The 13,158-nt window shown below is 36.6% G+C and overlaps 1 pseudogene; it reads left to right on the plus strand.

Moving 5' to 3' along the window:
• Positions 1 to 1,555: 1,555 nt before the first annotated feature.
• LOC114206805 (actin, cytoplasmic 2 pseudogene) lies at positions 1,556 to 2,699 on the plus strand (annotated as a pseudogene).
• Positions 2,700 to 13,158: the final 10,459 nt, after the last annotated feature.

Below are 13,158 nucleotides of genomic sequence, written 5' to 3' on the forward strand. Positions count from 1 at the left end.
TGGCCACTCATAATGACTTCCATGTAGCAAAGCTCCAGTATGATCTGCTGCTTGATCTGATATAAGTTCTGAATTTTAGGGCTTGTGACAACTTTATTTCTCACTTTAATTAATAAAATTGCAATCTGTTTTTTTTTCCCTTCAGTCTCCACTCTTTAGTTAGCATAAGACAGTCCCTGAGGGACTGATTATCCCTGAAAATGGAAAGAAGGGCATCCCAGAGCTTTTAAGGCAGAGGGCCAGATGCAGCCAGCCTTCCCTTTGATCATTTTATTATAATTTACATCTTCATTCTAATGATTTCTAAGATGAGGATATAAATGTGTTTGTTTCCAAATAATCCATTTTTAGAACACTAGTTGAACAATCTTTGCCTTCCTTATACAATGTTAATGTTTCATTTTAAATCAAAAATTGTTATATTGAGTATATACTGATCAGAAGGAAATTTGTCATACTGGTACATAGAAATTTGTGACATCAATAAATACATAAGTTGAATGTTATTAACTTTTTTAATGCATCTGCTTTTATATTACTAGATTTCTCATGTAGTACATTCCCATATTTGGGAGAGGTCATGGTGAATGTGGTAGGCAGAATAATCCCCTAAAAATGTCCAAACGCAATCCCTGGGATGTGTATATTGTTACTTTATATGGCAAAGAGTCAAAGGGTCTTTGATGTGAATAGGGATATGTATTTTGAGATAGGAAATTATCCTGGATTATCCAGTTGATCAAATCTAATCACATGGGTCCTTAAAATTAAGAACCTTTCTTGGCTGAGCTTAGAGACAGATGTGACAATGAAGAATGGTCCAAGAATTGAAATGGTGCTGGCTTTGCAGATGAGAGAAGGAGAGCACAACCTAAAGGATGTGCAGACCTCTGGAAGCTGGAAAAGGCATAGAAACTGATTATCCCCTAGAGCACTCAGGGCAGAACACAGCCCTAGTGACACACAGAAATCTGTGTGGGACTTCCGACTTACAGAAATGTAAAATAACAAGTTTGTGTTGTTTAAGCTGCTAAATTTGTGGTAATGTGTTATGATGGCAGTAGAAAACCAATACAGTAAACAATTCACATCAGTTATAAGAAGGAGCTACCTGTGAAGACATCTTATAGTCATGAAGATGAAGGACAAGAATGAAATAGAAGGAGAACTCGCAGAGAACCAACTGCACACACAGCATATCATGGAATTCATTATAGGGGTTCTCCTGCTCACTATTGACCTTTAAAGGAGCAGCATCATATGTATACAAAGGACACTCCTTAACAGGACAAAGATTTTATAATCTCAACTTTGGGAAATGAATTAAGATGAAGGGTCTTGTTTGATAAAAGAAGATGCACTGAACATGAAAATATTTAAAGCAGGGTGCCAGCCTGTTTTTTTCTCTCAGTGGTATTCTTAGCAACAGTGACAGTAGACTAAGTGTCCATGTTTCTAATTAAAGGAAACTTGGAAGTTCTCACTTGCTGCAGCCAGCCAGCACTCCATGTTCTCCCGCCACTTGTTCTCAGCATCCACTACCTCCACCTCCACAATGCAAGAAGAAATCACTGTGCTCGTCATTGGTAATGGGTCTGGCATGTGCAAGGGAGGCTCTGCTAGAGACGGTGTTCCTTGAGCCGTGTTCCTGTCCATTGTCAGGCAACCCTGAAACCAGGGTGTTATGGTGTGTATGGGCCAGAAGGACTCCTACGAGGGTGAAGAGGCCCAGAGCAAGCGGGGCATCCTGACCCTCAAGTACCCCATTGAACATGGCACTGTCATCAACTGGGATGACATGAAGAAGATACGGACACCACACCTTCTCCAACAAGCTGTGCATGACCGCTGAAGAGCACCCAGTCCTTCTGACTGAGGCCCCCCTGAACCCCAAGGCCAACTGTGAGAAGATGACTCAGATCATGTCCCAGATCTTCAGTACCCCAGCTATGTACATGGCCATCCAGGCTGTGCTGTCCCTGTATGCTCTGGCCACACCACTGGTATTGTCATGGACTCTGGGGATGGGGTTACCCACACTGTGCCCATCTATGAGGGGTATGCCCTGCCCCATGCCATCCTGTGTCTGGACCTGGCTGATCACCTCATGAAGATCCTCATGGAGTGTGGCTATAGCTTCACCAACACCGCCCCCCACCACCCCTGAACAGGAAATCATGAGTGATATCAAGGAGAAGTTCTGCTATGTTGCCCTGGATTTCAAGCAGGAGATGGCCACCGCAGCATCCTCATCCTCCCTGGAGAAGAGTTATGAGCTGCCTGGTGGGCAGGTGACCACCATTGACAACGAGCAGTTCTGCTGTCCTAAGGTGCTCTTCTAGGTTTCCTTCCTGGGTATGGAATCATGTGGTATCCATGAGACCACATTCAACCCCATCATGAAATGTGAAGTTGATATCCAGAAGGACTTCTATGCAAACACAGTTAGCATGCACCCTGGCAATGCCGACAGGATGCAGAAGATCATAGCTTTGGCACCCAGCATGATGCAGATCAAGATTATTGCACCTCCTGAAGGTGAGTACTCCATGTGGATTGGGGACTCCAGCCTGGCCTCACTATTCACCTTCCAGCAGATGTGGATCAGCAAGCAGGAGTATGATGGACTGGCCCCCTCCATCTCCACCAGAAATACTTCTAAATGGACTATGAGCAGATGTGTAGCATTTTCTCCATGAGTGAATTCCAAAGTATAAATTTGCCCTGGCAAATGTATACACCTCATGGTAGCCTCATGAAACTGGAATAAGCCTTTGAAAAGAAATTTGTCTTTGAAGCTTGTATTTGATATCAGCACTGGATTGTAGAACTTGTTGCTGATCTTGAACTTGTATCCAAGTTAACTGTTCTCTTGGTATATGTTTAATACCCCGTATATATCTTTGATTTAAACCCTTAATACACGCTGCTAGGTCACTTTGTGGCTGAGGTTGAGACCATGTTTATGGAAGAGAAATTCATTGGTTTGAGAATCTGCAGGACCATGAGTTTCTTGATCTGTACAGGCTATTAATGTGTAAAAGCTGCCTATTCCAGGATTTCTCTAGAGACTGGCAAGAGTCCTGAACGAGTTGTCATTTCTGTCTTGCCAGTCTGACAAGGTGGGGAAGGTCTGAGCCTTAGGACCCACTTTCCTTTCTTACCTGATGTTTTCCTGCCAGAACACCATGGGTTGTTAATTGCCTTGAGTTGGAAAACAGTTTGCATTTACAACTGTAAATGTATTCATCTTTTTAATTTATGTAACATTTTTGTATGCAATTCTTAATTCTTTAAGACAGGAGAACAAATTTTGGTTTTCTACTGTCATGTGAAAACATTAGGCCCCAGAAACTCATTATTGTGTGAGGAAAATAAAGTGCTGCAGTGAAAAACAAACAAAAAACAAAACAAAACAAACCTGGATGAGGAGGCATTGGACTCAGTCTGATTTTGATTATTTTAGGTTGGGTTGGGTTTTTAGCACCTGTCAGATGCTTGCCCAAATTTTTCTAACTCTTTGCTGCTAGTCTTGATTGTGTAGCACAAAGAAAGCAGGACAGAGAAATCAGCAAAGACTTGATCATGTTTTTTTCTTTATTTTCTGCTTTGAGATATAATTTTTTATTATGTTAATCACCATACAGTACATCATTAGTTTTTGTGTTCCATGATTCATTGTTTGTGTATAAATATAATTGACATATTGTGTAAGTTTAAGGTGTACAAAGTGATGATTTGATACATGTATATATTGTGAAATGTTTGCTACAATAAGGTTAGTTAACATCCTTCACCTAACATAATTATCATTTTGTTATTATAGTAAGAATTTTAAACTCTCGTAGCAAATTTTAAATATTCAATACACTATTATTAACTATATCACCATTCTTGTGCCTTAAATGCCTAGAACCAATCAATCTTATAACTAAAAGATTGTACCCCTTGAGCAATATCTCCCCAATTCCCCACCTCTCATCCTGTGGCCACCAACATTCTATTCTCCATTTTTATGAGTTTTGAGTTTTTAGAATCCACATATAAGTGAATCATATAGTATTTGTTTTTCTCTTTCTGACTTATTTCACGTAGCATGGTGTCCTCAAGTTCCATCCATTTTGCTGCAAATGAACATTTCCCTTTTTTTGGTGACTGAAGAACACTCTATTATGTATTTATACCACAGTTTCTTTATCATTCATCTATCGATGGACATTGAGTTTACTTTCATGTCTTGGCTATAGTGAATAATACTTCAGTGAACATGGGGGTACAGATATCTTTTCAAGATAGTGAATTCATTTCCTTTGGATATATACATGAAGTGAGGTGGATTGTATGGTAGTTCTAGTTTTAATTTTTTTTTTTTTTTGAGGAACCTACACACAGTTTTCCATAGTGGCTGCACCAATTTACATTCCCACTAACAGTGCACAGGATTCCCTTTTCACATCCTTGCAAACACTACCTCTTGTGTTTTTGATGATAACCATTCTAACGGGTGTGAGGTGATACCTCATTGTGGTTTTGATTTGCATTTCCCTGATGATTAGTGATGATGAATTCCTTTTCATGTACCTGTTGGCCATCTGTCTTCTTAGGAAAAAATGTCTATTCACATCCTCTGCCCATTTTTTTTAAATGGGATTTTTTTCTTTGTTATTCAGTTTTATGAGTGCTTTTTTTTTTAAGATTTTACTTATTTATTTGAGAGAGGGAGAGCATGAACAGGGGGAGGGGCAGAGGGAGAGGGAGAAGCAGGCTCACTGCTGGGCAGGGAGCCTGACACAGTGTTCGGTCCCCAGACCCTGGGATCATGATCTGAGCCGAAGGCAGACACTTAACGGACTGAGCCACCCAGGTGCCCATTACTTGTATGAGTTCTTTATATATTTTGGATATTAACCTCTTATCAGATATATGGTTTAAAAATGTTTTCCCGTTCCAAAAGGTTGCCTTTTAATTTTGTTGATTGTTTATTTTGCCATGCAGATACTTTTTAGTTTGATGTAGTCCCAGTTGTTGATTTTTGCTTCTGTTGATTGTACTTTTGTTGTCCTATCCAAAAAATCCTTGCCAAAACTGGTGCTGAGGAGATTTTTTCCTATATTTCCTTCTAGGAGTTTTATGGCTTCAGTATTATGCTCAAGTTCTTGATCCATTTTGGGTTAATTTGTGTGAGAATTGTGAGATAAAGGTCCAGTTTCATTTCTTGCATGTGAAATTCCAGTCTTCCTAATACCGTTTAATGAAGAGACTATCCTTTCCCTACTGAGTATTCTTGGCTTCCTTGTCCACTATTATTTGACCATATGCATGGGTTTATTTCTGGGCTCTTGATTCTGTTCCATAGGTTTTTGTGTCTCTTATTATTCTTATACCATACTGTTTTGATTACTATAGTTTTGTAATATAATTTGAAATCAGGAAGTGTGATGTTTTCAACTTTATTAGTAAGATTGCTTTAGCTATCAGGCTCTTTGGTGGTTCCATATGAATTTCCATCAAAAATACCATTGGAATTTTGATAGAGATTGCATTACAGCTATAGACTGTTTGGGTTAGTATGGGTTTTTAAGAAAATAATATTAACAGTTCTGATCCATGAGCACAGAATTTATTTCTATTTGTGTTTTCTTCTATTTCTTTCATCAGTGTCTTACAGTTTTTAGAGTAGAGATCTTTCACCTCCTAGGGTAAATTTATTCCCAAGTATTTTATTATTTCATTGTTTTTGATGCTTTGGTAAATGATATTTTATAGATAGATAGTAACTAAGATAAATATCTTTTTCAGACAGTTATTGTTGATGTATAGATACACAAGTGGCTTTTGTATGTTGATTTTGTACCTAAAACTATACTGAATTTATTATTCTATCAGTTTTTCTGGTGGAGTCTTTAGTATTATCTATATAAAAGATCATGTCATCAGCAAACATACAATTTAACTTTTTCCTTTCTGATTTGGTTGCCTTTTATTTCCTTTTCTTGCCTAATTGCTCTGGCTAGGACTAATAGTACTCTGTTGAATAGAAGTGGCAAGAGTGGGCACCTTTGTCTTGTTCCTAATCTCAGAAGGAAAGCCTTCAACCTATCATCATTGACGTATGATGTTAGTTGTTGCTCGTCATATATGGTTTTTATTATGTTGAGATATGTTTATCCTATACCCAATTTGTTGAGAGTTTTTATCAAGACTGGATGTTGAATGTTGTCAACTTCTTTTTCTGCATCTATTGAGATGATCTTATGACTTTTTTTCTTTCATTCTATTATTGTGGTATATCACATTTATCGATTTGTGTATGTGGAATTATTCCTGCATCCTAGGGATAAATCCCATTTGATAATGATGTATGACCTTTTTAATGTGCTGTTGAATTTGTTTTGATATTTTGTTGAGAATTTTTCCATCTGTATTAAGGATATTGGTTTATAGTCTTATTCTCTTGTAATGTCTTTATCTGACTTTGGTATTAGGGTAATACTAGCCTCATAAATTATTTTGAAAGTGTTCTGTTTTCAGTTTTCTGGAAGATTTTGAGAAGGGCTGGCATTAATTCTATTTTAAGTGTTTAGAATTCACAGTGAAGCCATCTGGTCCTGAGCTTTTCTTTGTTGGGAGATTTTTGATTGCTGATTCAATCTCTTTACTTGTTTATTGGTTTGTTCAAATTTCTATTTTTTTCATGATTTAAATGTGCTACATTGCATGGTTCTAGAAGTTTATGCATTTCTTCTAGGCTATCCCATTTGTTGGCATACTAATTCATAATAGTCTGTTAGGATCTTTTGCAATTCTCTAGTATCAGTTGTAACTTCTCTCACTTTTGATTTTATGTATGGAAGTACTCCCTATGTATATTCTTGGTAATTCCAGCTGAAGGTTTGTCAATTTTTGTTTATCTTTTCAAAACACAGTTCTTATTATCATCTTTTCTACTTTTTATTCTCTATTTGATTTATTTCTTCTTGGATTTTATCTTCTTCCTTCTGCAAACTTTGAGCTTATTTTTTTAGTTCCTTAAGGTTTAAAATTATGTTGTTCAATGAGATCCTTTTTTTTTTTAATGTAGACATTTATCATTATGAAAGTCCCTGTTAACACTGCTTCTGGTGCATCTCGTAAGTTTTGTTGTGTTTCCATTTTTGTTTGTTGTAAGATATTTTCTTAACTTTTGTTTGTTGTACGATATTTTGTAAGATAAGATTTCCCTTTTGATTTCCTCTTTAACTCATTAGTTATTCAGGAATGTGTTTAATGTTCACATATTGTGAATTTTCCAGAGCTCTTTTTGTTATTTCCAGTTTCATACGACTGTAGTCAGAAAAGAAAACTTGGTGTGGTTTTATTCTTAAAATTGTTAAGACTTGTTTTGTTACCTAACATAATCTCTCCTTGAAAATGTTCCATGTGCACTTGAGGAGAATATATATTCTGCTTCTGTTGAATGGAAATTTCTATGTATATCTGTTATGTTTATTTTGTCTAAAATATGGTTCCAGTCAAACATTTTCTTTGTTGATTTGCTGTCTGGATGATTTACCCATTGTTAAAAGTGGGGGGATTAGAGTGTCTTACTATTACTGTATTACTGTCTGTTACTCCCTTCACAACTGTTAGTATTTGCTTAATATATTTAGGTGCTTTACTGGTGTGTTTGTGTGTGTGTGTGTGTGTGTGTGTGTGTGTGTGTGTGTGTGTGTGTGTCCGTCCTTGAAGCTAAAATGAGTCTTTTATAGTTGGGTCTTGGTTTTTGTTGTTGTTATTGTTTGGTTTTGTTTTTTAATCCATTCAGCATGCTGTGTCTTTTGTAAGGACTTATTTTCTCTTGCCATTTTGTTCATTGTTTTCTAGCTGATCCGTGGTTGCTTTGTTTCTTCCCCTTTTGCTGTCTTTGTTTGTGAATTGAAGATTTTCTTTGATTCCCTTCTCTTTATCTTGTTTTTTTTTTTTTTGGTAATCCCAAGGCTTACTTGAAACCTCTTAGAGATATAAAATAACATCTTAACTTTGATCACACAAAAATGCTACCCTTTTACTATCCCCTATTTTGTTTTTGATGTCAAAAATTATATCTTTTTATATTGTGTATTTATAAACTTTTTTTATAGTTATTGCTCTTTTAAATACCTTTGTCCTTTAATCTTTATATTAGAGTTATGTGGTTAACATGCCACTGTATTTCACATTAAAGTATTCTGAATCGGACTATATACCCAGCTTTACCAGTGTGGTGTATGTTTTCACATGTTTTTATGGTACTAATTGCCATCCTTTCACTTCAGCTTGAAGAACTCCCTTCAGCATTTCTTATAAGGCAGGTCTAGTGGTGTGAAATCCCTTAATTTTTGTGTGTTTAGGAAGGTCTTTATTATCACCTTCATTTCTGATGGACAACTTTGCTGAGTAAAGTATTCTTGATTGGCATTATTTTGTCATTTAGCACTTTGAATATAGCATTGAACTCACCTTGCCTGAAAGGTCTTTGCTGAAAAATCTGATAGCTTTAGGAGGGTTCATGCAGGTGTACAGCTGGAGTGACTAGCACATGTGAATCCAGTGGTGAGACCAATGACTGGAGATAGGTCCAAATTCAGGCCCACAAGCAGTTGTAGGGCTTTATCTATGTACATTTCTATGACTGCAGGATGTCATCATGGGTATGCATATAACAGTGGAGGCCAGTGACAGAATTCAGGCAATTGGTATACAGGTGCAGTGGCTGGAGGGCTAGTGCCAAGTGTGCACATGGTGGTAGGGGTCGACCCTTGGGGTCTAGAGTGGCATTTAGGATTTATGTAGTGGCAGAGTCCTGGGCTGTCTGCCTGCCAGTTCAGATCCCAGGTTTTGGCAGGGGTTGGGGGAGGGTTCAGGAAAGATTGATTGATTTTTATTTTTACTTTTTTTGGGGGGGGGACTGGGAAAGATTTAGATGGTAGTATCTACAAACATATATACCTGTGAGGCTTAAGCTGGTGAAATCTGCAGCGGCTTCTGTAGAGGTTGTGCTGGTTGTTGGTTTCTTCAGTGACAAAAGATGGGGTCCTCTGCAGAGCTGGTTAATGGAAACTGTGGTCACTCCCACTGCATGGTTGACACTGGTAGCCCCTGTTCTTCTTCCTTGTTTCCAACTGTTTGTGTATATCTCAGAATTGCTGTTTTCTGGGTGGGGTGAAAGCCAAGTGGTTTCTTCCTATAGTGCCCTGAATGGCTAGGGAGGCTGGTCATTCACCTTATATTCACTTTTCCAGTGGAAAAAAGTCTTTCTAGCTGGCTAGGTCCTTCTTGGTGCTAAGCAGTGTGAGGCTGGGCGAGGGGATGTGGGGAGGATGGTGGATGATGCAGACAAAATGAAGCTGTTCTTACTTTTTTTGTGTAATTATTATCAGGTTTTTTGCTCTATCATGTTGGTGAAGTTTCTTAAGTGGACACTTTTGCTCTCCCAGAACTGTTTTTGTTTACAGAAAGCTGTGTCTTAATTTGTTGATTTTTGGAAGGTAATAGAGGCTGCGGTCTCCTAATTCACCATCTTGGTGATGTCACACTTCTTATGTTTTTTCTTTCATGGAATTTTTGCCCATCCATATGCCAGTTCAGGTGTTTCAAATATAGTAGTAGCTTTATCATGTAGTTTAATATTTAGTGAAATAAGTGACCCTGATCATTATTCAGCCCTTTTGGATGTTCTAGTTATTCTTTTTTTTTTAATTGCAGTATAAATGACATACAAAGTTACATTAGTTTTCGGTGTAAAACATATTGATTTGACAGTTCTACACATTCCTCAGTGCTCACCACAATACATGTAGTCACCATACAACATTATTAAAATATCATGGATTATTTTCTCTATGCTGTACTTTTCATCTCTATGACTTTTATATATATATTTTAAGATTTTATTTGTATTTTAAGGAGAGAGTGTGAGTGGGGGGAGGAGCAGAGGGAGAGGGAGGGGGAAAGAGTCTCAAGTATACTCCACTCTGAGCATAGAGCCTAATGTGGGGCTTGATCTCACAACCCTGAGATCATGACCTGAACTAAAAACCAAGAGTTAGGTGTTTAACAAACTGAGCCACCCAGGTGCCCCATCTCCATGACTTAAATATTTTATAAATGGAAGTTTATACCTCTTAATCCCCTTTATTTTTTTCACTGCTGCCCAACCACTTCGTCTCTGGCAACCACATTTGTTCTCTGTATTTAGAAGTCTATTTGGTTTCGTGTTTGTTTTTCTTTCTTTTTTTTTTTTTTAAGATTCCATGTATAAATATGTGAAATCATATGGTGTTTATCTTTTTCTGTTTGGATTATTTCACTTAGCATAATATCTCCGGGTGCATCCATGTTGTCACAAATGGCAAGTTCTCATCCTTTTTTTATGACTAATATTCCAGTGTGTGTGTGTATGTGTGTGTGTGTGTGTGTACACATCACATCTTCTTATTGATGGACACTTAGGTTGCTTCCATATCTTGACTATTGTAAATACTGCTGCAATTAACACAGTAGTGCATATATCTTTTTGAATTAGTATTTTCATTTTCTTTGGGTAAATACCCAATAGTGGAATTACTGGATCTTATGGTATTTCTATTTTTAATTTTTTTTGAGGAATCGCCATACTCTTTTCCCCAGTGGCTATACCAATTTACATTCCTACCAACAGCACACGAGGGTTCCTTTTACTAGCCACATCCTCACCAACACTTATTATTCCTTGTGTTTTTGATTTTAGCCATTCTGACAGGTCTGAGATGATATCTCCTTGTGGTTTTCATTTACATTTCCTTGATAATTAGTGATGTTGAGCATCTTTTCATATGTCTGTTGGACATCTGTAGGTCTTTGAAAAAACGTCTATTCAGATCTTCCCATTTTTAATCAGATTATTTGTTGCTTTGGTGTTGAATTGTGTAAGTTCTTTATGTATTTTAGATATTAAGTCCTTATCAGATATATCATTTGCAAATATCTTCTCATATTCAGCAGGTTGTATTTTCATTTTGTTGTTGGTTTCCTTCACTGTGCAAAAGCTTTTTATTTTGGTGTAGTCCCAATAGTTTATTTTTGCTCTTGTTTCCCTTGCCTGAGGAGACATATCAGAAAAATGTTGCTAAGGCTAATATCCCTGAGATTACAGCCTGTGTTTTATTTTAGGAGGCTTATGGCTTCATGTCTCACATTTAGGTCTTTAATCCATTTTGAGTTTATTTTTGTGTATGGTATAAGAAAGTGGTCCAGTTTCATTCTTTTGTGTGTAGTTGTTCATTTGTCCTAACACCATTTGTTGAAAAGACTATCTTTTCCCTGTTGTAGATTTTTGCCTCCTCTGTTGTAGAACAATTGACCATATAGGTGTGGGTTTATTTCTGGGTTCTTTATCCTATTTCATTGATTTGTGTGTCTGTTTTTATGGCAGTACCATGCCATTTTTGTGGTTATTTGGGGTCTTTTGTGGTTCCACACAAATTTTAGTATTATTTGTTCTAGCACTATGAAGAATGAAGTTTGTATTTTGATAGGGATGGCATTGAATCTGTAGATTGCTTTGGGTAGTATAGACTTTTTAACAATATTACTTCTAATCCATGAGCATGGAATATCTTTCCATTTGTTTGTGTTGTCTTCAATTTCTTTCATCAATTTTTTATAGTTTTCAGAGTTCTTTTACTCCTTTGTTAAATTTATTTTCTAGATATTTTATTCTTTTTGGTATAATTGTAAATAGGATTGTTTTCTTAATTTTTCTTTCTGTTAATTGTTATTAGAGTATAGAAACAACCAAATTCCATATATTAATATTGTATACTGAAACTATTCAATTCATTTTTTAAAAAATTTTTTATTGTTATGTTAATCACCATACATTACATCATTAGTTTTTGATGTAGTGTTCCATGATTCATTGTTTGTGCATAACACCCAGTGCTCCACGCAGAACGTGCCCTCTTTAATACCCATCACCAGGCTAACCCATCCCCCCACACCCCTCCCCTCTAGAACCCTCAGTTTGTCTTTCAGAGTCCATCATCTCTCATGGTTCGTCTCCCCCTTTCAATTCATTTTTTACTTCTAATAGATTTTTGGTAGAGTCCTTAGGATTTTTTATGTATAGTAGGTCATCTGAAAATAGGGACAATTTTATTTCTTCCTTACCCATTTGGATGCCTTTTCTATCTTTTCTTTGATTACTGTGGCTAGGGCATTCAGTACCATGTTGAATAAAAGTGGCAAGAATGGACATCCTTGTCTTGTTCCTGATCTTAGAGGAAACACTTTCAGTATTTCACCATTGAGTATGATGTTGGTTCTAAATTTTCATGTATGGCCTTTATTATGTTGAGGTGTGTGTGTTCTCCCTAAACCCACTCTGTTGAAAGTTTTTATCATGAAGGGATGTTTTATTTTGTCTGTATCTGTGAGATGAACATATGAATGGTTTTTATCCTTTCTCTTGTTTACATGATTTATCATATTGATTTGCAAATATCGAACCACCTTGCATCTTTGGAATGAATCCGATTAGATCATGGGGAATGATTTTTTAATGTATTATTGAATGTGACTTACTAATATTTCGTTGAGGATTTTTGCATCTATGTTCATCAGAGATATTGGCCTGTAGTTTTCTTTCCTTTTTTTTTTTTTTTTGTAGTGTCTTTGTCTGGTTTTGGTATCAAGATAATGCTGGCCTTATGGAATGAATTTGAAAGTTTTCTTTCCTCTTCTAGTTTTTGGAATAGTTTGAGAGGAATATATTATCTCTTCAAATGTTTGGTACAATTTACCTTTGAATCTGTCTATTCCTGGACTTTTGTTTGTTGAGAGTTTTTTGATTACCAATTCAATTTCATTACTTGTCTGTTCAAATGTTCTATTTCTCTATGTGGATACCTGAAAGAATAGCAATCTAGGCAGAGGGAACACCCTGTGCATAGTCCTAAAATGTGCAATTGTCTACTATTTCAAGGAATAAAAAGTACAGAGAATGGTTGGAGTAAAGAAAGGGAGGTAGAATAAAGTAGGATAGGGATTAGAGACTTAACTGGAAGCCAGATCTTTAGGGACTATATAGGTTGTTGTGAGGACTTTGGCTTCTATTGAGTTGAGGAACAGTGGTAGAATTTGATCAGAGGAGTCACATGA

Source organism: Eumetopias jubatus, unplaced genomic scaffold (assembly GCF_037043125.1).
Source record: "Eumetopias jubatus isolate StellerSeaLion01/CBP00866 unplaced genomic scaffold, mEumJub1_p1.0 scaffold_2, whole genome shotgun sequence".
Classification (NCBI taxonomy): domain Eukaryota; kingdom Metazoa; phylum Chordata; class Mammalia; order Carnivora; family Otariidae; genus Eumetopias; species Eumetopias jubatus.